The 27,495-nt window shown below is 46.3% G+C and overlaps 2 long non-coding RNA genes across 3 annotated transcripts in view; one reads left to right on the top strand and one right to left on the bottom strand.

The window, feature by feature from the left end:
* LOC132534751 (uncharacterized) overlaps positions 1-27,495 on the bottom strand; it is a 326,831-nt gene that overhangs the window by 43,852 nt on the left and 255,484 nt on the right. The gene's annotated exons all lie outside the window — the stretch shown is intronic.
* LOC132534750 (uncharacterized) lies at positions 1,948-26,152 on the top strand. Of its 2 annotated transcripts, none has more exons than XR_009546458.1 (3): positions 1,948-2,065; positions 23,562-23,618; positions 25,263-26,152. It is a non-coding gene; the product is annotated as an uncharacterized LOC132534750 (long non-coding RNA). The 2 variants fall into 2 exon arrangements; XR_009546459.1 differs by having other exon boundaries at positions 1,957-2,171.

Raw genomic sequence — 27,495 nt, forward strand, 5'->3', positions numbered from 1 at the left:
TTCCTTTCTTCTGCCTTTATCTGTAACGGCCTCCCACCAGCCCCCAATTCCCCTCCTGGCTTCTCCACTCTCCCTCCCTGCCCCACACTGGCCAGACTGCTGGCATGTTCCCACTCCCTGGAAGAAACAGCTTTCAGCCCCCCCCCCACCCCCCACCCCCCCACCCCCCCACCCCTGAGCCACAGCTCCAGGAGTCTGATTCCCTGCTCTAGAGATGAGATTTGGGTTATTTGTGATACAGGTGTTTGCACCACGTCCCCAGCGTTTGTGTTTCTTTGATTCTGCTGAACTATTGATTCCTTTTCTTGGCAGCTGGCTAGGAAGATACTGCCTTTTCTCAAGGAGAGAGATGTTGGTAGGAGGGTTAACAGCTGCTTGGAGATGTCTTCCCTCAGCCCACAGTTGTTCTGGAAGGAGGAGCCACTGGTGCAGTTCCAGGGCTGGGGCAGCTTTCTGAACCTCACTCACACCACCTCACCTCACCTCACCTCACCTCACCTCACCTCACCTCACCTCACCTCACCTCACCTCACTTCAGTTTCTCTCTCTCTTTCTCTCAACACCAGCCCCCCCTCCCCCTGAGAAGGAGCAAGGCAAAACTGAAGTGCTTCCAAATAAAGATCTGAGTAATGAGATTTGATCTGGAGGGATTTGTTATTAAACTTGAAGATTTTCCAGGTGCAACCTGTCGAGCTAGCAGGTCTTCTTCCTACCCACTGGAGGGGCTGTTCTCCTGATTTAGGGTTGGGGGGAGGTGTGGACCGATCCCTTACTTCCCCCCACCCCCTTCACTTTTTTTTTTTTACTGCCACCAGAGACTTTCTCTGTTCTGTTGCTGCAACTCTCAGCACATGCCTGGTGCCTTCTGGGGACCTCGTCTTTGTTAAGTAGATCTGCAGCGATACAGCAGAGATCTTAATGCGCAGAGCTGTGTTTTAATAGACTATTAAACTACAGCATTACGCATTAGCTGGCGAGGGCACAAATGCAGAATTCGAGAAGCTGTACTCTCGGGAAAGTGCTGTTTACTTGAGTGGGAGAGATGGTGCACTAGACTGAAAAGTCCCTGCAAAGAAGGGCACAGCATGGGGGAGTGGGGCTCTGTGACCCAGCGGGAGCAAAGTCCCCTTCCCTGCCAGGGAGGCAGGTCTTCCCAGGTGTAACCAGCCCTGAGCTGCATGGTCCCTCTCTATCTGCCACTGGACAATGTTGCCACACTGTGAGCTTCAAGGTCACCCGGCGCTCCAAGGCCGTTCTTACTGGCTCAGGGTTAAAGCAGCTTTGAGGCAGGTGGTCATTTGTCTTTGTTTATCAGGGGCCAGAGCTTGCTTACAGCTCAGTGGTTTGCTGTGTTCTCTGTGGCCCTGAACCCAAGGAAAAGTCATTTTGCTCCTCCCAAGTGCTTCCGCCCCAGCACACACTGGGATACAGGGCACACGTGTGCACACAGGAGTGTGTCCACACTGAATGGCTCCGAGTGAGGGAGAAGCAGAGGCTGGTGGCCTGGATCATTCAATGGAGGTGGGGCTGAGTCTCTGCGCATGAGAGACGCACGCGGCAGACTTCTGGTCAGCTGTGCTGGACACAGGAGCCAAGGTCCAAGGTCCAGTCCTGGAGAGCAAGGAGACTCGGGGCAGGTTGCACCCCATCTGCTGGCATCACACTATGGCAGAAATAGGCCCTGAGAACAGAGCCAACCAAGCCAAGCCTCGCCCAGATGAGAACTGTGAACAGCATCTTCCAAAAAATCTATCTTATCTCACATTCCTTTGCCTACTGTGCCTGCTTGCTGCACAGCAACATTTAAAAACCAAATTGCAAATTCTAAAAAGAGGCTAGTGCCTTCCTGCCTTCCCCAGATCTGCTCCCCCCACCCCCACGCACACTCTTTATGCAAACCCGGCCCACAGGAAGTCTGGAGAAAACAGGAAGAAATGGGGAAACAAGGGGAGAGAGAACCCCAGAATCTGTAGTACAGCAAGGCTTCTCCATCTGCCTAAATAGTTTGCTCACTCAGCCTTGGGAGTAATCGCTTTCTTCCTCACTCAGTGACATTTTCTTGGAGGTGAGCACACAGAATGTTAATTTCCTCCATAGTCTTCTCTCTGTATTGTCATGAGGACAGTGGATTCCTCTCTTTTCTGGTTTTCAATGACAGCCTGGTGAGTAAGGTAGGTGAATGGCCATCCACGGGGTGGAATTTGCTTCCTTCTGCTGATACTTGTCATTCTACCTTACTAGATTCTTCCCTCCAGGATTTGAAAGCACACTTATGGGAGGGAGCTTCCCAGACTGCTTCTCTAAACCTTTAAAAAATATATTGTAAAAATAGCATGCATATGGTTGAGCACTTTTTTTTCTCAGTAGCATAAGGAAGTAGAAGAAAGAAAGAAAATTTCCTCTTCTGCTAGTCTAATTCTTCAGAGGAGGCTGCCATTAACAGCTTCAGTTGTTGGTTCTCTTGATGGCTATCATCCTTTTAAATGATAAATGTTCTTTATTTCCATTCCAGAAGTTAGTTGATGTGCCCTTACAATGAAAGAAGACAGACACATACTGCCCCAGCTGGGTTGTTCACTTCTTAAATTGGCTCCATACCTTTGTAGAATACCTCAGAGACCATGTGTGATCTTTCATTTTTTATTGCCACTGCTGGGTTTCACTGCTCTGGGTCAATTTTTCAGACAGAAAGAGAGTGAGAGCAGAGCAAGAGCAAGAGCAAGAGAGAAACAAAGTGAGAGAAGAGAAAGAGAGAGAGAAACACCACAGCACTGAGGTCTCCTCCTGTGCAATGGAGACCAAGCTCAAACTTGGTTCATGAACACAGCAAAGCAGATACACTATGCAGATGAACTAACTTGCAATCTTAGCAGGATTACAGGCATGGCAAGATTAGGGCTTGCTTTAAGCGTCTAGGTATTGGGGGCTGAGTGATAGTGCAGTGGGTTAAGTGCACATGGAGCAAAGCACAAGGACCGGCATAAGGATCCCAGTTCGAGCCCCTGGCTCCCCACTTGCAAGGGGGTCACTTCACAATTGGTGAAGTAGGTCTGCAAGTGTCTATCTTTCTCGCCTTTCTGTCTTCTCCTCTTTCCATTTTCTCTCTGTCCTATCCAATAGCAATGACAGCAATAACAACAACAATGATAAACAAGGGCAACAAAAGGGAAAAAAATAGCCTCCAGGAGCAATGGATTCCTAGTGCAAGCACTGAGCTGCTGGTGGGGCTCATGTGGGGTGACTCCAGCCAGGAAGGTAAGCTAACTGGTTCTCCCTCTCTGGCTCTAAGGGGTCCAGAGATCAGAAAGGAGACACTAGGGAGTATTTTGATATGAACACTCTCAATTTATTCAGGGGTGGGCTTGGGTATATATAGAGATAGTTAAACAAAGAGCATTCTTCAAATACATCAGAAATTACAGGTTTCTTAAAGGTCAGCTTGCCCCTATGGTATGGGGCTGGTATGACAAGAATTGATGCAGATACATAAAGGTCAAGATAATTAGTCTCCTGATGCAGGCATTTAATTACTCAAAGGCATTTGAGAGGAGAATAGGGGTTAAACCAGTTAAGGTGAGATAGAAGATAAACAAGACTTGATGTAAATTAAGGACATCAAGGAACACTGTTAGGAGTGTGTGATAAGGTGTGTTCTCCTTTGTGATCAGAAGGTAGGTGAACTTTGAGTAAATGAACCTTAAAGCAGGCAGCCATGTGGCCTGATGCTAGCAGGGAGAAACTGTGAGATTTCTGTGGGCTTGAGAGTCTAACAAGGGCGAGCTGAGTCTAGGAGACTTTTCCCTTTTGGCTCACCTCTATGGAGAGAGTCTAACAAGCAGGGTGTCTTTCCAGACTTCCATCCAAGGATGGGAGAGCTCCCCTAAGCTCTACCAAGCTTTCACAAAGTCCCACACTGAGCCCCAGCAATAACCCTGGAGGCAAAAAAAAAAAAGATTCTAGGGGTTTCCTGTTTGCCCATTGGCCATTCAAAAACATACTTATTCATGCATGCAACACAGAGTTTATATACCTACTGGTAGACTGTATCCATGGCCCAATTTTTCACTCCTCCTTCTATCTGTGCTTTTGCCATGGAACTTTGCAGTGTCTTCCTGATGTGAGGGCAGAACAAAATACCCATCCCTGGGGGTTGAAATTCCTACCCCTGGGGTTGACCAAAGCAACATCAGTTTTGCATAGGCAAGTGGGCACCCAGTTGCCCTGGCCTGACCCTCAAGAGAGCCCTGATCTCGCTATCTCTCATGCTTCTATATGGCTGAAAAGGGATTGGGCTGGCCCTTAGTCCTATGGGGACCACATGGAGAAGTATTCTTCCAGTTAAATGACTCTAGCAAATGCAGGTTCACATGCCAGCCCAGTGGTGATCATCCAGGCCCAACCCAGATCAGCTAGACTCCAAAGATATGTAAAAAGCAGATGCTAATGCTGGCAAGCTATTGCCATTTTATCATGTGCTATGCCACGAATTTGTAGCAATAGTAACTGACACATACCCTTACAGTCTTCCAGGGAGTGCTCAGAACTCTGCAGAAGGTAGCAAAAGGTAGCTAAGTAATTTGCTTTATGACAGGCACCAGAGTTGAACTTGTGTCTTCCAACTTCAAGTGCTACATTCTTTCCATTGCTCCATAGCAATCTTGCTCTCTGCTGAAGCCAGCACCTCTCCTTAGGATTACAAGGAACCTGGTTTAGATGGGAAGATGGAAGGGGACTGCAAATCTGACCCTAAGATAACTGCTCTGCTATGGACAAAATGAGACATCATTCTCCCTTTTCTTCCCTGAAATTGTTCTTCCTTGCAATTAAACCAATCTCTGTTTACAAGTATTTAGCATGATTCTAGAAATTACATTTTGAAATTATGCGAACAGAAAGAGAAGTCAGTCCACACAGCGAGCGATTTCTTGTGGTAATTGGCTGCTGGTTCTGGCTCCAATGATTCCTTCATTTTTTAGAGTCTAATTAGTGATTTCAAAAGAAACAAAAAATGGCCTAGGTCTCCAAATAAAGCCTTTTCTAGCTCCTAACATTCAGAAATCTACTTGAATGCATGTGGATAGATTTCCATTTATATCTTTCTTCTTTGATAGTGGTTGGAGAGGTTGTAGATATATAGAACACTCCCTGATAAGGGAGAAGTCTCTCTCTCTCTCTCTCTCTCTCTCTCTCTCTCTCTCTTTCTCTCTCCAGATTCAGGAAAGACCATCCCCCTTCTACCTTTTATCTGCAAGATTACCTCATGGTCCAAGAATGCTGCTGGAGATTCAGTCATTGTATCTACATTCAACCATGAGGAATGAAGAAGAACTAGTTCCTGTCAAGAGAGTCACATAATTTCAAGGAGATTTATCTGAAGTCCCACAAAGTAATTCTATTGACAGTTGGTGGTCAGAATAGTGGCATATAGCCAGATCTAGCTGCAAGAGAGACTGGCATGAGTACAGTTAACAATCAGGCTCCCGTTACTAAGGAGGAAGAACACATATTGGGGCAGGAACCTAACTAGAGAATGTACACTGAACATGCAAATTAAATGAGGGCACAGTGTGGTTAGCTTGAAACTCATATCAAAACTAAAGTGATTTGGCTAATTTTTCTTTTTTTTTTTAATTTTCTTTATTGGGGAATTAATGTTTTACATTCAACAGTAAATACAATAGTTTATACATGCATAACATTTCTCAGTTTTCCATATAACAATACAACCCCACTAGGTCCTCTGTCATCCTTCTCAGACCTGTGTCCACCACCCCTGCCCACACACACACACACTCCAGAGTCTTTTACTTTGGTGCAATATGCCAATTCCAGTTCAGGTTCTACTTGTGTTTTTTCTTCTGATCTTGTTTTTCAACTTCTTCCTGAGAATGAGATCATCCCATATTCATCCTTCTGTTTCTGACTTATTTCACTTAACATGAATTTTTCAAGGTCCATCCAAGATTGGCTGAAGAGATTTGGCTAATTTTTCAACATCATGTTGGGAGCTCAGGTGTAAAAGGGCATATCTTTGGCCTCACTCCATTCAAGAATACTGTGTGTGAATAGAGTGAAGATGTCCAGAGACCTCTGTTGCTGCTGATGGCAAAGATGGGAAGGGCGGGTCGCCAAGGTAGGTGACAGAGTCAGGGTCCAGAAGGTCTGGGAAAGTGGAATTTCTAGGAAGGAACTAGCAGAAGAAAATTTATCAGAAAGGGTGGAGGGTAGTTAGCATAACGGTTATAGAAAAAGACTCTCATGCCTGAGGCTCTAAAGTCCCAGGTTCAGTTCCCCCACACCACCATAAGCCAGAGCTGAGCAGTGCTCTGGTAAAAAAAAGAGAAAAAAATTATCAGAAAAACAAAACTCAATATTTAGATCTAAAATATTAACTAACCATTCAAGTAAGAGCAGGATTAAAGGGACTTAGCTTTGCTGCAGACTTCATCTTCATTGTTAAAAGGAAATGTGTATAGCAGATAATGCCATGGAGCTTGACCTTGGGCAGGAAGTACAAGGAAAAACTGCTTACAGAACACCTGCAACATGTCATATCCCTACAGTGATTCTGGAACGTGAGTGCTACTGTCCTCTGAGTCAGAGCAACCAGATTATGGCCTAGTGCCACACATCTGATCAGGTTATACTCCTGCTCTGTCCTCTCACAGATGTGGTCCTGTGTGGCAGGATTACAGGGACTGGGGGCTGGGGGTGAGGTGGGGGCTCTGCTGTTTGCTACAGATCCTGCCGGAAATCCCCTCCTGAGATTGAATCCTAACTGGCTTGGAGGACAAGTTAGCCAAGTAGTGTTAACAGCAATTAGTTCATCTGATTAAGCAATTAGTGGTCTTTGTCACTTAGCAGAGATGGGCCTGTGAGGAACCAAAGCATAACAGATGAGATATGAAGGGGAAAGGTGGGAGGCAGCCACCCTGTGGAGCAACGTGCCTGTGAGAGCCAGATGCCCATGAAGAGGACAGGGGTAGTGGAGGTGGAAGGCTTTCCCATCTGGGGAGTTCCAGGGGATTCATTCAGTGATCTCAGTCCCGGCTATATGCTAGAATTACCTGGGAACTCTTCACACCACCTCTGCTAGCACCCCCACACCAGACTCATGGGATCAGAATGTTCTGGAAGGGGCAGAGCAGTGGTGTGTTAGGCTCCTAGGCAATTCTAATGTGCAAGGAGAGCTGGGTGGGATTAGAGACCCCCCCATGCAGAATATATTTAGGGGTTGGATGGTGGTGCATCCAGTTAGAGCACATGTTACAGTATGCAAGGACTCAGGTTCAAGCCTCTAGTAGTCCCATGCAGAAGAGAAGCTTCATGAAATAGTGAAATAGTACTACAGGTATCTCTGTATCTCTCTTCTCTCTCTTCTCCTTTTCTCTTGATTTCTCTCTGTATCTATCCAATAAATAAGTAAATGTTTTTAAAAGAATACATTCAAGAGAGAGAGAGAATAAAAAGAGACTACAAATAATGAACAAGGAAAGGGGGGTGGGGGAAGGACTGTGGGCAACTAGCACACTGTGGGGGCTTCAAAAGACTATCCTTTGCAGAAATAGGCTGGTAGAACATGCGGTCTGAGACTAGACAGACTCCACCTGAGATGTCTCTGAGAGAACAGCGCCAGAGGTAGGACATGTGAAAGGGAGTTCACACAGTCTCCATAAAGAGGAGTCACTGTCCTACTACGATTGATTTTCCAGTGGAGAGAATGAGGATACTGAACAATTGTTGTGGGAACGGTGTGGAATTATACTGCTGCTATATTATGATTTTGTAAATCCATATTAAGTAACTAATAGAATTAAAAGAAATAAATTAGGAAATAGAATAAAATAAAAGTAAAAGAGGAGTCACTGTTTCTGTTTTCTTTTTACCACCTGTTTTTGCTGAGGAGGAAGACCGGAAAATGCTATCAGATCCCAAATCTGTGGCATCCAGAGCTGATGTGAATATGTCGAGGAGTGAAAATATATTCCTAGAATGTGCTCATTCTAGAATGTGAACTTAGTCTAGTTGTCTTGGGATCAAATCCCTAGATTTCTTTTCAAAGAAATGCCCTGTGAGCTGGGAAGTGATGTACCTGGTTAAGTGCAAATATTACCATGCTCAAGGCCCCTGGTTTGAGTCCCCACTCCCTACCTGCAGGGGGGACAATTAATGAGTGGTGAAGCAGGTCTGCAGGTATCTATCTTCTTCTTTCCCTATTTCTTCTCCTCTATCAATTTATCTCTGTCCTGTCAAATAAAAACAGAAAGAAAAAAAAAAGGAAAATATGGCAGCCAGGAGCAGTAGATTTATAGTGCTGGCACCGAGCCCCAGCAATAGCCCTGGAGGAGAAAGAGAGAGGGAGAGAGAGAGAGAGAGAGAGAGAGAGAGAGAGAGAGAGAGAAGAAATGCCTTGCTCCAGTTTTGTGACTGGTGTGATATGGGCAGTGGGGTTTTCTTCTCACTCTTACTATCCACCGGTCCAGCAGGGCTGGTACAGGTCTGTCTGCAAAGCTAGGTTAGGGCCAGGGCACCAGCTTTGTCTGAAAGTGCATTCACGATACTTCCTAACTGCTTTCCCTATGAGTTTCTGTCAATGGAAGTTCCCTGAGGGCAGGGATGATATTAGCTCAGGCTTCTCTGGTGTGTCACTTGAATGGTTATCAAGTTAGAACAGTGCTCTCTCCCAGAAGCAACTGGTCTTGTTCTTATATCAGATATAGTTATTTGTAAATAGCATTAAATGACATGAATCATGGTAAAATCTTGTATGGTACAGTAAATCCTAACCATGGGATTTTTAATGTAAACCAAATTTCCAAGTAACTTGGTTATAACAATAACTATTATTGCCTTTTTAAATTCTAAGACATCAGGAATTTTCTCTGTTCTCTATAAAACCTGTATTTCTCTCAGTCCTGGAACTTCTGGGGTGTGACTCATTTTTCTTCACATTTCTTTCGATCCATACCATTTAATATTTCACCTACTGGTCTCAACCAAATTAATGCAACCAGTACCACCTCTACATGTTTCACTTTGGACTGTGTCCAGAAACACCAGGCCTGGTATATCAAGCCTTCAGCTCCATTATTCTGGTGAGACCTTTCCTAGCTCACAGGACTTCCTAATTCCACCTTGGGTGGCTCACTTCCTAACAAAGCCACAGAACCTAGATATAGACCAGGGCCCATGAGACAGTGCGCATGTGCACATGTATCCATAAGTTAGGGGAAATATATACCTTAAAGTAAAAGTGTGCACTTCTTCTTCTAGCATTTGCCCTTCTTCCGTAGCCAGTCAACAGCATCAGGTTGAGCCTAATGTAAAGTTTCGAGACCTCCTTTGAATCTGGAGAGGTGGCAGTCATTGACTATGTGGGTCATAGTCTGTCTGTAGCCGCAGGGGCATTTCGGGTCGTCTCTGGCTCCCCAGCGATGGAACATAGCGGCGCACTGGCCATGGCCTGCTCGATAGCGATTGAGGAGGGCCCAATCATAACGTGCTAGGTCAAAGCCGGGTTGACGCTTGCAGGGGTCTGTGATGAGGTGTTTGTTCTTGACCTCAGCTGACTGCCAACTCTGTTTCCAAGAGACTGGAACAGAGAAGTTCAGTGTAGGCGTAGGGGACCAGATTGGGTGACGAAACGTCAAGCGTTGGACAGGGTGGGCGAAGATATCTGCGTATATTGGCAGGTCCGGTCGAGCGCAGACGTGGGAAATGAACTTAGATGATGCCGCATCCCGACGAATATCTGGCGGGGCGATGTTGCTAAGAACTGGCAGCCATGGAACCGGGGTAGAACGGATGGTTCCAGAAATTATCCTCATGGAGGAATATAATTTGGAATCAACCAAGTGGACCTGGGGCTACGGAACCATACTGGGGCACAGTATTCTGCAGTGGAATAGCATAATGCCAGAGATGATGATCGTAGTGTGGAAGCGCTCGAACCCCATGAGGAGCTGGCCAGTCTTGCAATGATGTTATTCCTCGCTCCCACCTTTGCTGCAGTTTTTATGAGATGTTTGTGAATTGACAGAGTGCGATCAAGAGTAACGCCAAGATAGACTGGCTGGGCTTCATGCCGGATTCTCGTATCGCCAAGCTGCACATTAAGCTCACACGAGGCCGAGGCATGGTGTAGATGGAGAACAGATGATACCATTTTTGCAGTGCTAGGAATTAGTCGCCATTTTTTTACAGAAATCAGATATCAGAGACATGTCTTTCGTGAGTTTGCACTAGTTTGCAGTGACTCAATAAGTGCAGCAAGCATTAAAAAAAGACCTAAAAGAGATACCATAAAGTACTTACTCAAATTGCTTCTATTTAGACCTAGATACCCTCCTTACCACTTCCTATTTCACTTCCCTCAATCACTCTAAGGCTACCCTTGTCAGCTAAAATAAGGACTACAAAAGCTGCATAAGGGCAAGAGACCAGCACCCTTCAATGATAGTTTTCTTGGTCATTATCAGGCCATCCCATCATCTGGGGCCCAAGTCAGGGAATCCTGGGATTCCCACATAGATATGATGGGCCTAGACCTCTAACCTATCCCTCCCTCCACCATCACTGGTCATCTCTATCAGGAACAGCATGTGGACCACTTGTGGGTCTCTCTGGGACCTTGCCCTCAATGGAGAACAACAATGGTAGAAACTGCCCCATTCTCTGAAGGGATATTGGGTCAACATACTCTGCCATTCGAAGAATATTGGTCCTGAAATGAGTGAAGCCTAGAATGTTCCTAGACATGACTACAGAATGCGTGCTCAGACTGACAGGGATGCAGAAGTTACATAGGGTCCTCTGCTGAATATGGGTCCTAGGTCAGATCAATAGGGGAGGGGGCTTACAGTTAATGGTATTTAAATACTTTCCCCATATTTGGGAGCTACTCTCTTCCCTATCCAGCTTTCTAGTTATATTTCCAACTCTGACACCATCGCCCCAAGCTGTCAGGCTCAGGCAAACATTAGTAAAGTCATGGGTCCCTTGGAGTATACCTTAAATTGACTTCTTAGCTTTTTCCAAATGGAGACCCCAAATCTCACCTGCTCTATTCTTACTTTCAGGTTCCTGATTATTCAACAGTCTATTCTGCTTTATGTTTTAATTATTTTAGCCACCAAGTTGCAGATGCTGCCATGACACCAATGTGAATTCACTGGGCAGACAACCTCACCAATGTGTCCTGGAACTCCCTCTTCTCCAGAGCCCTGCCCCACTATGGAAAGACAGAAATAGGCTGAGAGTATGTATCAACCTGCCAATGCCCATGTCCAGCAAAGAAGCAATTACAGAAGCCAGACCTTCTACCTTCTGCACCCTATAATGATCTTGGGTCCATACTCCCAGTGGGATAAAGAATAGGGAAGCTTCCAATGAAGGGGATGGATACAGAACTCTAGTGGTGGGAACTGTGAGGAACTATACCCTCTTATCCAACAGATTTGTTTATCATAATTAAATCAATACGTTTTTTAAATTATGAATATTTATTTTAGACAAAAATTTTCAAAATGATATTTAACATGAATCTGCTTGTTGGAGAACATTTAGATAAAGAATATGTTTATGGGGATCGAGCGGTGGTATACCAGGTTAAGTACACGTAGTACAAAGCATAAGGACCTGCACAAGTTTCCTGGTTCAAGCCCAAGGTTCCCCACCTGCACGAGGGTTGCTTCACAAATAAGCTATGAAGCAGGTCTTCAGGTGCAGGTTTCTATCTCTATCTTCCCTTCCCCTCTCAATTTCTCTTTCCAATCTAAAAATAAAAAAATGGCCACCAGGAGTCAGGCGGTAGCGCAGTGGGTTAAGTGCACATGGTGCGAAGCGCAAGGACTGGTGTAAGGATCACGGTTCCAGCCCCCGGCTCCCCACCTGCAGGGGAGTCGCTTCACAGGCGGTGAAGCAGGTCTGCAGGTGTCTGTCTTTCTCTCCCCGTCTCTGTCTTTCCCTCCTCTCTCCATTTCTCTCTGTCCTATCCAACAACAATAATAACTACAACAATAAAACAACGAGGGCAACAAAAGGGAATAAATAAATAAATATTTTTTAAAAGATTTAAAAAGAAAATGGCCACCAGGAGCAGTAGATTTGTAATGCAGGCACTGAGCCCCAGCAATAACCCTGGAGGCAAATAAAATAAAATAATTTTTATTATAAACAGATTTATTTGCAGGAGCCAGGCGGTAGCACACCTGGTTAAGTTACACATTACAATGAGCAAGGACCCAGGTTCAAGTCCTTGGTCCCCACCTGCATTCAAGTCCCCGTTCCCCACCTGCAGAGGGAAAGCAGGGCTGCACGTGTCTCTCTGTCTATCTCATCACTATTTCTTTCTTCTCTTTTGATTTCTCTCTGTCTCTACCCAATAATATATATGTATATATGTATATACACACACAAACACACACACATATATATGAAAGTATTCTCTCACCTGTCACTACTTGAGTATGCCTGGAGAGTAAGCACCCCTTCTCTGCTTCATTCAGACCTGATATGTGGTTAGTAACCTTCCTCCTTTCCATCTGCAATGCTTCCTAATAGATGGAGGATTAAACAAATAAAGCCAGTTGGGAGAAATAAGACCCCTGGCCAATGTGGGATTGGTCTGCAGTCCTTTGAGGTGGAAAGATTATTCCCCATATTTTTTCTCTAAAAGCTAAGTCTTGGCTAATCACTTCTGTGGGAGGATTAGGAGGAATAGTAGCAGCCATGTTGGGAGATCTAAATAGCCAAGCAAACATTTCACGCATTGCATATAGCACCTCAAAGGAAATCTGATATGAAGAAGGAAGGCCTATGCAGAACAGATCCCCCAGAGGACTGAGTAGTTCCTAGACAGGTTTTGAATTCCTGTTGGGTTGGTTGAGATGGTATTCCTGAATTCAAAGGCTGAATGGTTCCCTCCCTGTGCTCTGAAATGACTCTTCAGTTCCACGGGAAATGATCAGAACCATTTACAACTGACATTTCTCAAGATGAGTACAGCCCTTTCTTGCTCCTGTTCAAGTATTGATCAGATTTGCCTGGGGAAGTCTTCTGTCAGAGAGAGAGAGATCACTGCAGAGATGCTTGCATTCATGTTGAACTTCCTAGATATGCCTGGACTTGAAGTCCCTGGTATGACTCTTCTTTCCTCCCCAGCACTCTGGTGAGGTCCCTAAACCTGTTCCTTCCATAAAAGTCTACTGATTTTCCCAAAAGAGGCCTTGAACCTCCAAGTACCTTGTTTCCCCCCTTCTGAGTCCTTGTAAGATTCTGCTGGCAATTTAGTGTCGATCACTATGGGTTTTCTGAAGTGAGTGGGTTTCCAGACCCTATTCTAATGTGAAAATGTGAAAGCTTTGCCAAACTAGCCCATAACTTTTGACTGCCAGCCATATGTCAAAGAATTCAATTCAGCTTGACCCTGACACCATATTCCCAGAGAGCTTCAGATTCCCCAAGCAAAGGACTTAATGAGTGGCCCCTACTTCAGCCAGTCACAAGCTCAGGCTGTGTCTGACAGACTGGTTATAATTCAGAAGCCCCTATGCCTGCCTCCCAGGTCTCAGAAGTCTTTTATTTACCAAATCACTGATTTCTTCCCTTCCTTTTCTTTTAAAATTTATTTTCATTTTATTAAATAGGATAGAAAGAAATTGAGGGGGTGGGGGAAGAGGGATACCTACAGGCCTACGTCATCACTAATGAAGCTTCCTCCCTGCAGGTGGGCAGCAGAGGCTCGAACCTGGGTCCTTGTGTATGATAATGTGTGTGCTCCCTGAAGACCTAGTTCAGGCTCAGTCAGATAGAAGAGATGCAGAGGGTGAGGTATAGGGAAATTGGCAGAGTTTCCACACCCTCTGCAGGCAAGTTGCTCTCTTCAAGTCTCGTGTGTAAACCAACCCTGAGGCTCTCCAGACCTGTCCAGCTGGGCTTTGTGGTGGCGCTGTTGTGTAGACACAACTGACTAGTTCATGGTTCAGCATCAACTGGACTCATCTTTAGTCCCTTCCCTCCACTGGAGGCCTGGGGATGAAATGGAAAGTTCTAGCCCTTTAATTATATAATTGATTCTCTTGGGAACCACTCCCCCCTTTTTTTTATCATGAAGGTTATCGTTGGGGCTCAGTGTCTACAAGATGCCACCACTCCCAGTAATCTTTTTTTATTTTCTTTTCATCATTTCTGATAGAGGGTAGTAGAGAGGAGAGGCCTCTGCAACACTGTTCCACTGCTCATGAAGCTTCCCCCTCTGTAGCCACTCACATGTGGGGGGACGGGGGCTTGCACCTGGGTCCTCACTCATGGTAATGCTCTACAGGGTGAGTAACACATGGATTCCAGCCCCGAATTCTTACCTGCATCCCCAAACCATCTCATTTACATAACCCAAGGGACTACAGTCAACTATTCTCAACACCTGGGAAACTCCAAGGGTCAAGAGCTGTCGTCTGTGACTTCTTCTTCTTCTAGCGTTTGCCCTTCTTCCGTAGCCAGTCAACAGCGTCAGGTTGAGCCTGATATAAAGTTTCGAGACCTCCTTTGAATATGGAGAGGTGGCAGTCATTGACTATGTGGGTCATAGTCTGTCTGTAGCCGCAGGGGCAGTTCGGGTCATCTCTGGCTCCCCAGCGATGGAACATAGAGGCGCACTGGCCATGGCCTGTTCGATAGCGATTGAGGAGGGCCCAATCATAACGTGCTAGGTCAAAGCCGGGTTGACGCTTGCAGGGGTCTGTGATGAGGTGTTTGTTCTTGACCTCAGCTGACTGCCAACTCTGTTTCCAAGAGTCTGGAACAGAGAAGTTCAGTGTAGGCGTAGGGGACCAGATTGGGTGACGAAACGTCAAGCGTTGGACAGGGTGGGCGAAGATATCCGCGTATATTGGCAGGTCCGGTCGAGCGTAGACGTGGGAAATGAACTTAGATGATGCCGCATCCCGACGAATATCTGGCGGGGCGATGTTGCTAAGAACTGGCAGCCATGGAACCGGGGTGGAACGGATGGTTCCAGAAATGATCCTCATGGAGGAATATAATTTGGAATCGACCAAGTGGACATGGGGGCTACGGAACCATACTGGGGCACAGTATTCTGCAGTGGAATAGCATAATGCCAGAGATGATGATCGTAGTGTGGAAGCGCTCGAACCCCATGAGGAGCTGGCCAGTCTTGCAATGATGTTATTCCTCGCTCCCACCTTTGCTGCAGTTTTTATGAGATGTTTGTGAAATGACAGAGTGCGATCGAGAGTAACGCCAAGATAGACTGGCTGGGCTTCATGCCGGATTCTCGTATCGCCAAGCTGCACATTAAGCTCACGCGAGGCCGAGGCATGGTGTAGATGGAAAACAGATGATACCGTTTTTGCAGTGCTAGGGATTAGTCGCCATTTTTTACAGTAATCAGATATCAGAGACATGTCTTTTGTGAGTGTTTCCTCGAGGATGTCAAACTTGGATGCCTGAGTTGCACAGCAGATGTCATCGGCGTAGATGAACTTCCTTGAAGAAGTTTCTGGGAGGTCATTGATGTAAGTATTAAATAGCGTAGGAGCCAGAACAGAGCCCTGGGGGAGGCCACTTGAGACAAGTCTCCATCTGCTAGACTTGTCACCCAGATGAACCCGGAATCTTCTGTTTTGGAGAAGAAACGATATAGTGTTGGCCACCCATGGAGGCAGGCATCTTGAGATCTTGACTAGGAGACCACGGTGCCAGACTATGTCATAGGCTGCTGTGAGATCAACAAAGACAGCACCCGTCTTTAAATTCTTCTGGAATCCATTTTCAATGTAAGTTGAGAGGGCCAGGGCTTGTTCGCAGGTAGATCTTCCTGGGCGGAAACCAGCCTAGGCAGGTGATAGGAATTTCTCTGTAAGAAGAGAAATACGTGACAGAAGCAGCCTCTCAAGGAGTTTGTAACACACGGAGAGGAGAGAAATTGGTCTGTGACTGAAAACCAACCACACATGAGAAATAACTACAGGGTCACTGGAAAAGACACACACACACACACACACACACGTACACACACACACACACACACACACACACCAGTCACCTGAATGTGAGGACATCACAGGCAACATTCCCCAGGTTTGGGCTTGGGTGTGAAGTCAGGGTGGGCCTTGGGAGCCCATGGGTGCAGTGGGAGTGGGAAACTTGAGAGCCTCGTGAATATGAATGAGCAGCGCAGCGGAAGGATGGGTTGGCCCCATCTGGAAGTGGTTCCCTTCCCTCACTCTGCCTTGTGGCCCACACCCAGTGCTTCCCTGAGTTGTTCTCCAGACTGTGCTGTGTTTTCCCCAGGAACCACCGACATAACAATCTGCAGATACCTGCAGCTTCTCTCTCTCCATCTGTGTGTGGCCTCACTAAAGCTCACCCTAAACAATGTGGTGAAAACACTGATTAAGTGTGGTTGACTGTGCTTTCAAGGATCAGGCCATGGATGTGCACACGGGGTTCATTGCAGAGTTGCCTTCTCTCCACAGTGCCTGTGGCTCCTACAGCTTTGGCCTCTCCATGACATGGTCACTGGCTAAAGACATGCCCTCTTGTCTGGTTATCCTCTGGACAGAGAACTCTAGCAAACATGATTGATGGGGGCCAGAGACTGAACAGAACCTTGAGATTCTTGGGGTGGAGCAGACTGCAGCTGGAATCAGAAGTTGGCCCCCAGGCATCAGGAGGGCAGACACCTGGTAAACCAGCAGTCACCAGCAAGCACTCTGAAGCTAGATGGATGCACTGAGGAGTAAAGCAAGGTGGAAGGAAGAGGGTGGGTAGGTGGCTGGAAGCGACCTACAGAAAGAAGAGGTGGTATAAGGAGCAAAGAGCAGAGCGTGTGACCTCCAGAGACCCAGTTTGAATGCTGGTTCTGCATGTTCTGTGTTAGTTGCACAGACATGAGCACTTACAGCCCCACCTCCCTCCTCTGTAAGGGAAGAGAGAACAAATGGGACCCACCATGGCCACCTCTTGGGGTGGTTAGGGGACTCCATGTTTCCTGTTTTGTTTTAAGATAGAGACAAATCAACAAGGGCAACAAAAGGGAAAAAATAAATAAAATAAATAAATATATATATAAAAAGATAGAGACAAAGACAGAGAAGGGGAGTGAAAGAGACCAAAGCACAAAAGCCTCCTTCAATGCAGTGGAGGCCGGGCTTGAACCTGGGTCATGCACATGGCAAAATAAGACACTATCCAAGTGAGCTATTACACCAGCCATGTCCCATGTTTTCCCTCCCACAAACCTGAGATCTGGAAAGTATGAGAGAGGAGGGCAGAACAATTGAGGGTTTCCTGGTGTGTGTGTGTGTGTGTGTGTGTGTGTGTGTGTGTGTGTGTGTGTGTGTGTGTGACCTTGATTCACAGTAGGGATTTCTTTTTTTTTTTTTTTTTATGCTGTTTTCTCCAGCCCACTGTTTTTTTGTTTGTTTGTTTGTTTTTTAATGTTGAAAAATTTTTTTTCTTTTTTTTATTAAAGAAAGGATTAATTAACAAAACCATAGGGTAGGAGGGGTACAACTCCACACAATTCCCACCGCCCAATCTCCATATCCCACCCCCTCCCCCGATAGCTTTCCCATTCTCTATCCCTCTGGGAGCATGGACCCAGGGTCATTGAGGGTTGCAGAAGGTAGAAGGTCTGGCTTCTGTAATTGCTTCCTCGCTGAACATGGGCGTTGACTGGTCGGTCCATACTCCCAGTCTGCCTCTCTCTTTTCCTAGTAGGATGGGTCTCTGGGGAAGCTGAGCTCCAGGACACATTTGTGGTGTCTTCAATCCAGGGAAGTCTGGCCGGCATCCTGATGACACCTGGAACCTGGTGACTGAAAAGAGAGTTAACATACAAAGCCAAACAAATTGTTGAGCAATCATGGACCCAAAGCTTGGAAAAGTGGAGAGGAAGTATTAGGGAGGTACTCACTGCAAACTCTAGTATACTTCTGCTTTCTTACTTTGGTGCCATACTCCAAACTCAGTCAATTTCTGCTTTGCGTTTCTACTTCTTTTTTTTTTTTTTTACATGCATAACATTCCCCAGATTCCCATTTAGCAATACAACCCCCACTATTTCATTCATCATTTTTCATGGACCTGTATTCTCCCCACCCACCCACCCACCCCAGAGTCTTGTACTTTGGTGTAATACTCCAATTCCATTTCAGGTTCGACTTGTGTCCCATGTTTTCCCTCCCACAAACCTGAGATCTGGAAAGTATGAGAGAGGAGAGCAGAACAATTGAGGGTTTCCTGGTGTGTGTGTGTGTGTGTGTGTGTGTGTGTATGTGTGTGTGTGTATGTGTGACCTTGATTCACAGTAGGGATTTCTTATATAAGTGTCTTTGGTTCCTGAAAAGTCTTCTGAACAGAACTCAGGATCTGGACACACTTGGGCAGAAATGGGGAGAACTGGCGTAGGAGAGTGGATACTTGACTGGGCATGAATTCTGTCCCTTTCATCTTTCCCCAGGTTGCAATCCTGGCTCCCATAGGCTCTCAAGTTCCATGCCTTGCTCTCAAAGCGCACACAGGCGAGCACACACACATACACATTCATACTTGTTCACTTCTCACCCCTCTTTGGAGCTGTCATGTCAAGGGTAGCAGAACAATGTCCAAAGTTTTGTGTTAGCACATGAACTCCCAAGCTGCTTTTGCTACCCTCTCTGGTTTATCATCTCCTCTGGAATTGTCCACAATCCTCACTGATGGCAGACATGGGGTTTCTGGGTTGAGTGCCACTTTCATGCAACTGGAATTTGCAAACGAGAGAAACACAGTTGTCCCACTGTGCTTTGGTGGCACTGATGCCACTGTAGGCAGGGGGCTGTCTGAGAAGTACCACACACCTCCTTATCACTGCCTTCATGATGGGACCCCCCCCCCCCCCATCCATGGGGGACATCGTGTGTCTTTTGGAGTTATTTCCAGGATGTGGAGGGGAGTCCTGTTGCTGGCTCTCAGAAGGATGCAAAAGCTTTGTTTTCTTCTTGAGCAGGGAGTCAGAGGCTCAGGGACTTCCCTGGGGTGGGCTTGCCCCTAATAGTAGTGGAGTGAGTGACAATGTTAGGGAGCCCTCCCCACAGGAGGGAGCACCTCCTGCTCCAGGAAAAATGTGGGGGAGGGGCGGTGAAGCTTTTGCAAGCTTATGGTGGGTGGTAGGCCCTCTAGCTTTGTGGTTTCATTACACACTGACTGAGAGAACTCCAGTCATCAGCTATTTTTTCCAATTAAAATAATTAAGCCAATGAAGCGTGTGTGAGAGGGCCAGAGTTGGCAGCCCCAGAGAATGAGCCTGTTTGTTTGTAAAGGGGTACAGGGGCACCTGAAGCCATGTAAGTGCTCAGGGGCCAGCATCAGGTGGGCTGAAAGCCAGAGGAGTCACATCTCCAAGGACAGGAAAAGGTGGAGGAGGAGGAGGAGGGAGGAAGAAGATGAGGTACCTGAAGAGAGGACCATTTGAGAGGATGGTCTTGCTTGGCTGCTTCTGAAGGGAAGACCTTCCACAGTCTCCAAGTGTCATATCGCTAGTGCCCACCACTCAGGGGCCATGATTTCTGTCCTCAAAGTGGGCTGGGAATTTGGTGGCTGCTTCTGCCCTGTGGGTTTCCAGTAGGTCCTCCTCTCTCCATCATAGACACTCTCCAAGGAACACAGTGTGAGCCCACCAGGAACCCACCCTGGCAGGTGCATGCTCAGTCTCATCCTTGTGGCAAGCTTAGCCAAGTCACCCTAAGGTCCAGAGGCAAGGAGATCCCCTCCATCTCCGTGGGCCTGCTTCTAACCTGACTGTCTTCTGTTTGAACAGGCTTCATTTAAATCACACCCTGAGGCCTAATGGGTCTTCTGTCAAGACCACAAATCCTCTCTTAGTTCCTCCTGTGTTATTCTCTCTGGTGACTTTGGGGGGGTCTTGTCCACAGGATGTTCCTAAATAAGATCCCAACATGATTATCACAGAGCTCAGGATCAGTCCTCCCTCCATTATCCGGTCTCTCTTCAGGGGATTCACAGTTTCATTAAAACAGTCCCAGAGAGCTTTACCTGGTAGAGTACAACCATCCTTTCTTTCCCTTCCTTCCTTCATTTGTATTTTTGTTTATTTTTTTCATCACCAGGGCTTCACCACTCTGGGCCGACTCTATTAGGCAGAGAGACAAAGACAGACAAGGGACAGAGGGAAGATGTCACAGCACCAGAGTCCAGGCTTGAAGTCAGCAGGCACTCACCCAGTTGAGCTATCTTGCTGGCTCAAGATTACAATTTCCTGGGAAAGTGCTGGAGGGAGCATGTCCTTTACCTTAGCTGGGATCTTATGCTCACCTTCTGGCCAGCCTATGGCCAAAACACCTGGGGCTGGTCAGAAACTACAAGTCCCAGCACGCCCAAGTGCTTCTGGCTATTCTAGCTCACACCAGTGGAACAGAAGTGGAAGTGCTGTACTTAGAGGCCACTTAGAGGGCCAGCACTCCTCCAGGCTCCCTTTCCGTCCTGCTGGGGGGAAAGACAAGGGGAGGGTGGCCTAAGATGTGTTGAGGATGGCAAAGCCGCCCAGAATGACTGTGGAGCAGAGCCTGGCTGCTGGCTCTGGTTGTTAGGTTAGAGAGAAATAACCTTCCTTCTGGTTAGGGATGTTACATTCTGGAGAGTCTTCGTATGGCTGTGAAGCCTCCACTTTACTCTGCATCATAGGCCATTCCACCATTCTGTAAGCATCACAGAATATGACTACGTCACCCACACTGGGAGAGTCTGCTCCACACTGAGGCCGGATGGCAGAGTCTGTTGGGACCACCTTCACAAATACTATCCATGGATGACTGAAATGTCATAAATGACACAGCTGTCCCGAGGGTGGGTGGAAACATGACAATCCTTGGGGCTGTTTCTATCATAACGAGAAGCCCACACTTGGAAGAAACCCAGTAAGTGACTATTGTGTAGCTACTATTATTGGCCATTGGGCCGTTGTACCAGTGCTGCGAGTACAAGGACTCCCAGCTCCTGCCTGCAGACTGGGCTGTCTAGGTTAAAAATACACCAGCCAACCAGCACCTCTTTCTTTGCTTCTCAAAGGCATGACTTGCCCTAAGTCTGCTAGAGGTATGAAGCTCTTTTCCACTTCTAAAAATACCAAAGAACTCCTTCTGTAAGGGACAAATTATTTTGATCACAACCTACCAAGAAATGAAAAGAACTGAAGTCTTGTACCTGCTGCCTCGTCCCTGTAGCTACTACCTCAGAGAAACAGACTGTTCTCAGGAGCTGATTAGCACACAGTCCAGCCTCAGCAAGCACTGCTTTGTACTAACAACGCGCTCCTGCCAAGAGAATTCCTCACCAACAAAATCAACAACTCAGTAGTGGGAGAAGAGGATGACCAGCAGAGACACAGAATCTTTGTTTATATTTTTATTTTGTGATTTATTTTTTGATCAGTCAACAAGTACTTATCGATTGCTTATGATGTGCCCATCACTGTTTTCATTCTGAGTAGAACAATGTATCATTCTTACCTTGAGCATAGTCAGTATTCAATTCTTCTAGCGTTTGCCCTTCTTCCGTAGCCAGTCAACAGCGTCAGGTATTCAATAAAGAAAAGTCATTAGACTCCCCACCACGCCCCCAGTTTAGTTAACACACGTGTCCTTCTGTATTTTAATCCCTTGTTCAGGCTGGAAGTCAAAAAGGAAGTGTGGTGCATTCAAAATCATTCCAGTCTAAATATTTTTTTTCTAAAATGTGAAAATGTGTGTGTGTGTGTGCGCACACGCGCGTATGTATGTGCGTGTGCGTGTGCGTGCGTGTGCGTGTGTGTGTGTGTGTGTGTTTCTCTCTTCCTCTAATCTACTTGTGTTCTTTCCCTGTCTGCCCACATGCTAGCCTGGGACGAAGGTGAGACTTTTCATCATGGACTATGTAGGTCGCTTTTCTGGTTCAGAGTTCTTTTTCAGTGAAGAAGTGGGATTCCCTGGTCTCCATATTCATTTTCATCTCTCCCTCTGCAGATCTTGAGAGATGATCTTTCACACCTTATTCAAGGACCTGTCTCTAAACAGCCCAGCTCTGCTTGTCAGTGTCTTCTAGATTGCTCCTCTCTCCCAATCTAAACCTTAGATTCTACTTTGGTCGTGGGTCTGCTGGGGCTCAGAGGGGATAGTTGCAGTGATGGCAGAGAAGGGGAGGGGAGAGATACCATAGCCCTGCTCCATTCATGATGTACTGGTGTCCATTGTTCACAAGCACGAGGTGACAGCCACTGCTGCATAATCACCTGTGACTTCACTCAGCACGGGAGATCTCTGTCCTTGGGGCTAGAGTCCACCATGGACAAACCCAATGACCACCCTGCCCTCACCAAGCTTTCCTTCTCAGTCCCCTCTTCAGGTCTCCTGCCAGCAAAATTGGCTCCTAATACTCTCTTCTCTGCCCCCTCCATTTCTTTGGTGCTAACTTGGAACATCAGAAGGAGCCCAGCAAGTTCACACAAGGATGGCAGCATTAGAGACTTTGCAAGCTGCCTGCGCCCTCCCTTGCTGTAGCCCTGTTACTGGAGGTTAGCGATATGTAAATGAATTGCCGGCGAGTCTTGTAAGTAGGTTATACCCTGGCAGCCATTAGACTATTGCTTTGTATCTTAATAATTCCACTGGCTAGGGGCATGGTTTTGGTGACAAGTTAGAATTTGCATATTTGCAGGCATCCCTGGGCCACTTTCTGGTGACCCCCAGGGAATATTCTACCTTTGGGGCAATTATTATAAATACCCAGTACTCACAAGCACATTCAAACCAAGACATTGGGGTCTCTCCTTCCTCCCATTGTCATACAAACAGCTCAAATCAAGGAGTCACAAACTTCTAGAGAGGTGACAGGAAAGCTGCTTAAATAAGGAACTAGTCACTGTTGAGGGGGAGTGGGCATTCCATGATTAATTAGGAGTCACAGTAAAACACAAAATACTACAGGCTGCAGCCAACTGCACCAGGTCTGTCTGAAGAGGCTCCAATATTAGGAGAAACTCTCTGTTCGTGGAGTCCCTCACCCCGTTTCTCCTGGAGCAATGGGGTGGGCTGGAAGGAGAGGTGGCACTCGGAAGCAGTTGTCAACCTCAGAGCAGGCAAGTGAATGAACAGAGAATTCTGGGCCGGGCTGGCATGAGGGCAGGTGTGTTTCTCCAAGTTGCCTGGATCGGTGACTCTCTAAACATAGCCGCACAGGTGTCAGCTCTAAGGATATATGGTGGGCAGATGGCATGAGTAATTCATTGAGCGTGAGGTCCCAACCCCACATTTCCTCTCCTCAGGAAGAGAGCCAGGGGCCTCGGGTCCTGAGCATGACGCCTATCAGAGCCCGCTTACTAAGTGCTGTGTAGGTGTGAAAGGCCTTATTACCATGTAATTTTGTTGGGAGCAGACTCCCAAGTACCTGCTTTACTTCATATTCGCATGCACAAAAAAAGGTAATAAAAAGATCAAAATGTATTTTATTTCCTCACAATAGCCAATCTGGCTCTAATTATTGTAAAAATCTGGACTTTTCAGGCCAGTGCTCCAGCGGCTCCCCCTGTGTCGTCATTCACCTCCCCCTTCGCCCCCCAGGTAAGTATCTTCTTACTTATTTATTGCCTTCTCCATAATGAACTTTGAGATAAACAACAGAAAAAGCAATTTGTTTCTTTGACAATGCCAAACCTTTGAATAGAAGGAAATCACACAGTTGAACACAGAGCGCAGTCCTGTGTGGTAAAGTGGTCTCCATGGCAACCAATAGATTTTTATGCTAAGTCTGGCCTTTAAAAACATTTCACGTTTACCACTGAGAAAAAGATGGCCTTGATTTTAAAATGATACAACAAGCACTTCGAATGGGCATGCTTTACTGCTCTGGACTGCAAACACAATTAAGAGGCAGCTCCTGGGTTGTGAAGTCTCTCCCCCTCCCTGGTGTTGGTGACACCTTGGTGGCACATCTTGGTGGCAAATGTCTTGGCCAAATGGGGTGGGGTGGTTTGTGTTCTTCTGCAGGGGCTGAGCCCATTTGTTTTTCACTTGTTTGCCTTGTGTTTAACAACAGGAGTGAAAAATAGGGGTAAAAATAGTCCTATTGGCCTCAACCCTTGGTCTGTGATCATGGCGACAGTGCAAATATTATGGCATGCTTATGTGGGGAGCAGCTCCAATCTCACCACCTATTATAAGTGGAAATAGTGGAAGGAGGAATACTGGCCACACCAGCCTCAGATGCTGGGATTGTTCAGCGGGTTTCTGTTCATTTTTAGAAGGTTGGGGACCAAAATGGTACACAGTTGTGGCAAAAAGGGAATAACACTCTTTGATAAAAAAAAAAAAAGTGATACTGTGTACACCTTTGGGACAAAATAGATGGAACTGGAGGTGATTATGCTTAGCAAAATAAGTAAAGAGATGAAAGACAGTACCAGATAGGTTCACTCATATGTGGAATCTAGAATTCTGATTTACATGAACTTTCCAAGAAAGAAAAAATCCAAACAAAACAGAAGCAAGCAAACTGTAAGGCCTGTGAGAACTACGGTTGTCATCTTTGGAGGATGGGACGGTGGGGATAAGGAACTTTGGTGGCGGGCGGGTGTGGTGTCAGATTATACATTGTAATATTACAGTCTTGCCACATACTATTAATAATATAAAAGTTTTATAGCTTTTTTCAGTAAGTGTTTGATGTATTTAGATAGGCCCTCATTGGGTACATAGATGTTAATAATTGTTAAGTCTTCACACGAGGTCCCATCAGGAAAATAATAATAATAATAATTGTTAAGTCTTCTTGATTGATTGATCCTCTGATCATTATGTAATGACCTTGCCTATTTGTTATTACTTTATTTAATTTAAAGTCTATTGTGTCAGAAATGAGAATTGCTGAATATGGGCACCAGATCAAATCAGTGGGGTCTACAATGAACAATATTTATACACTTTTCCCATATTTGGGAGCTATTCTTTTACCTGATCCAGCTTTCTAGCCCTTTTTCCAGTCATGACATCATCTCCCCAGACAATAAACTGAGTCCATCTGCATATCAAATGTCAGGCTCAGGCCTAATAAAGTCACGGGCCATTTGGAATATACCTAAAATAGACCTATTAGCTATTTCCAAAATGCAGATCCCAAATCTTCATCTGCAATATTCCAGCTTTAGGTTCATGATTAGTTAACAATTTGTTTGGCTTTATAGGTTAACTCTTTTTTTTTTTTTTAAGCCACCAGGTTCCAGATGCTACCACAATGCCACCTGGACTTCATCTGACTCCACCAATGTGTCCTGGAGCCCCGCTTCCCCAGAGCTCTGCCCCATTAGGGAAAGAGAGAGACACGCTGGGATTTTGGATTGACCTGTCAATGCCCATGATCAGTGGAGAAGCAATTACAGAAGCCAGACCTTCCACCTTCTGCACCCCATAATGATCCTGGGTCCATACTCCCAGAGGGTTAAAGAATAGGGAAGCTATCAGGGGAGGGGATAGGATACGGAGTTCTGGTGCCGGGAACTGTGTTCCTCTCTTGTCCTATGGTCTTGTCAGTGTTTCCATCTTATAAATAAAAATTTTTAAAAAGAAAGAAAAATAGAAAAAAATTCCAAAAAAAGTAGCCAGTTGGTCCTAATCAAATTTTAGAAAAACTAGAAGACACCTGACACCCAGAGAAACCAGGGGTGTGTGCAAAACTGTGAAGACAAGAAGGTGGCTTTCAGCAAGCCAACCAGAGAGGCCTCTGAAGGAGTTCTGCCCACACACAGCTTGGCCTTGGGCTTCCAGTCCTGGAAGCCACCCTATCTGTGATGCTGCCCAGGCTGCCAACAACAGGTGGTGTCAGGGAACAGGCTTCTGTGACAACTTGTGGGAGAGGGCTCCCACATCTCAGTGCAGGAGGTCAGGGCTGAGGAAAGTCAGAGCTGCACTCCTTTCCCTGAAGTGATTATCTTCCACATCACAAACACCTCTCCAGCTGGCGAGATAGCTCAGCCTGTTAGAGCAGCAGTTAGCACATGTGAGGTCCCAGAGACTGCAGGTTCAACCCTCCAGCACCACCTTATGTCAGAGCTGAGCAGTGCTCTGGTTCTCTCTTCCTCCCTCCACCCTTCCCCCATAATAAACAGAAATAAACAAAGGCTTCTCCTATGACTCACCCATCCATGTTTGTCAGTGGCAAAGGGCACTGATTTATAATGGCTCACTGCTGTCTTTGGGGAATCAAGAGTAGTTTCTGAGTCACAGACATCTAATAAAGACCAAATCTTATGCTTTCTTCCTGCTGCCAAATACCTGAGAAGTGGCATAGGCCCAGGGGGGTGGCTATGGGGAACAGAGATGGTGGGGGCACACTTCGTCACTTTGTTCCTCACATTCAGATGCTCTGCTTAGCGGCTGGGCCTAGGGCCCAGGGCCACACCTCAGCCACCTGCCCACAGGCACAAACCATTCATCTCTCTGAGATAGTTTTCTTCCCTCAGTCCACAGAGAGGTTTCAGCCTGGGAAAGCATGTAGCCTATTTCCCACACTGAGACATAAATCACTCTCTTTAGGCTTTATTAACTTTTACTCACAAACCGTTTGAATGTGGAACTGTCAGCGTCCCCTACCGCCTCCCTACCCAGCCCCCTTGAAAATAATGGGTGGTGGCAGGTTTAGGATTAAAATCTTCTCGGGTAGTTAGGAGGGGGAGCCAGGTTATAAATTGCTTTTAAAGAGCTGAGGCACAGACTATGAGCTTCCATTCTAACTCCAAATGGACACCAACGAGGCAGCCAGGACAAGCCTGCCAGTAATTCATCTTCATTCTCTGTCAGCAGAGCTGTTAGAGAGGCCATGTCTCTCACTGTGATTACAATGACCCTCTGTCATCTCTGAAGGAGCTCGTCTGAAAGGACTCCTGCAAGGGAGAAGTTGAGCTCTCTGGAACTTGGGTAAAGACAGAAAGAAAGTGATATGGAAAGGGAAGAGAGCAAGAGCGAGAGAGAGAGATGTGAAGTACCACTTCACCATTTGTGAAGCTTCACCACTGCAGGTGGGGATTGGGGCTTGAACCTTGGTCTTTGCACCTGATAACATATGCACTTAACCTGGTGTGATACTGCCCAGCCCCCTATTTGTATTTTATTTTAAAGATACAGAGATGAGAGAGAGAGACAGAGAAAGACTAAAGCACTGAGGTCTCCTTCAATGCAGTGGGGGCCTGGCTCAAACCTGGGTCATGAACATGTTAGAGCAGTGCACTATCTAAATGAGCTATTTTGCTGGACCCTGGAACCTGGAATTTTATGTCTTGAGTCAGGACACTAAGTCAAGTGAAGATAGAGCTCAGGGCCTGATTACAGATGTGTCCATGATTCTCTGGAGGAACCTTGCTGGCTTCTGTGCCAGGGCATCAATGGGGTGGTCATTTCTCTCAGAACCTGCCCACTGGGTAGGAGGGCTGGAAAAGTAGATTTTCTT

This window comes from Erinaceus europaeus, chromosome 19, assembly GCF_950295315.1.
Source record: "Erinaceus europaeus chromosome 19, mEriEur2.1, whole genome shotgun sequence".
Taxonomy (NCBI): Eukaryota; Metazoa; Chordata; class Mammalia; order Eulipotyphla; family Erinaceidae; genus Erinaceus; species Erinaceus europaeus.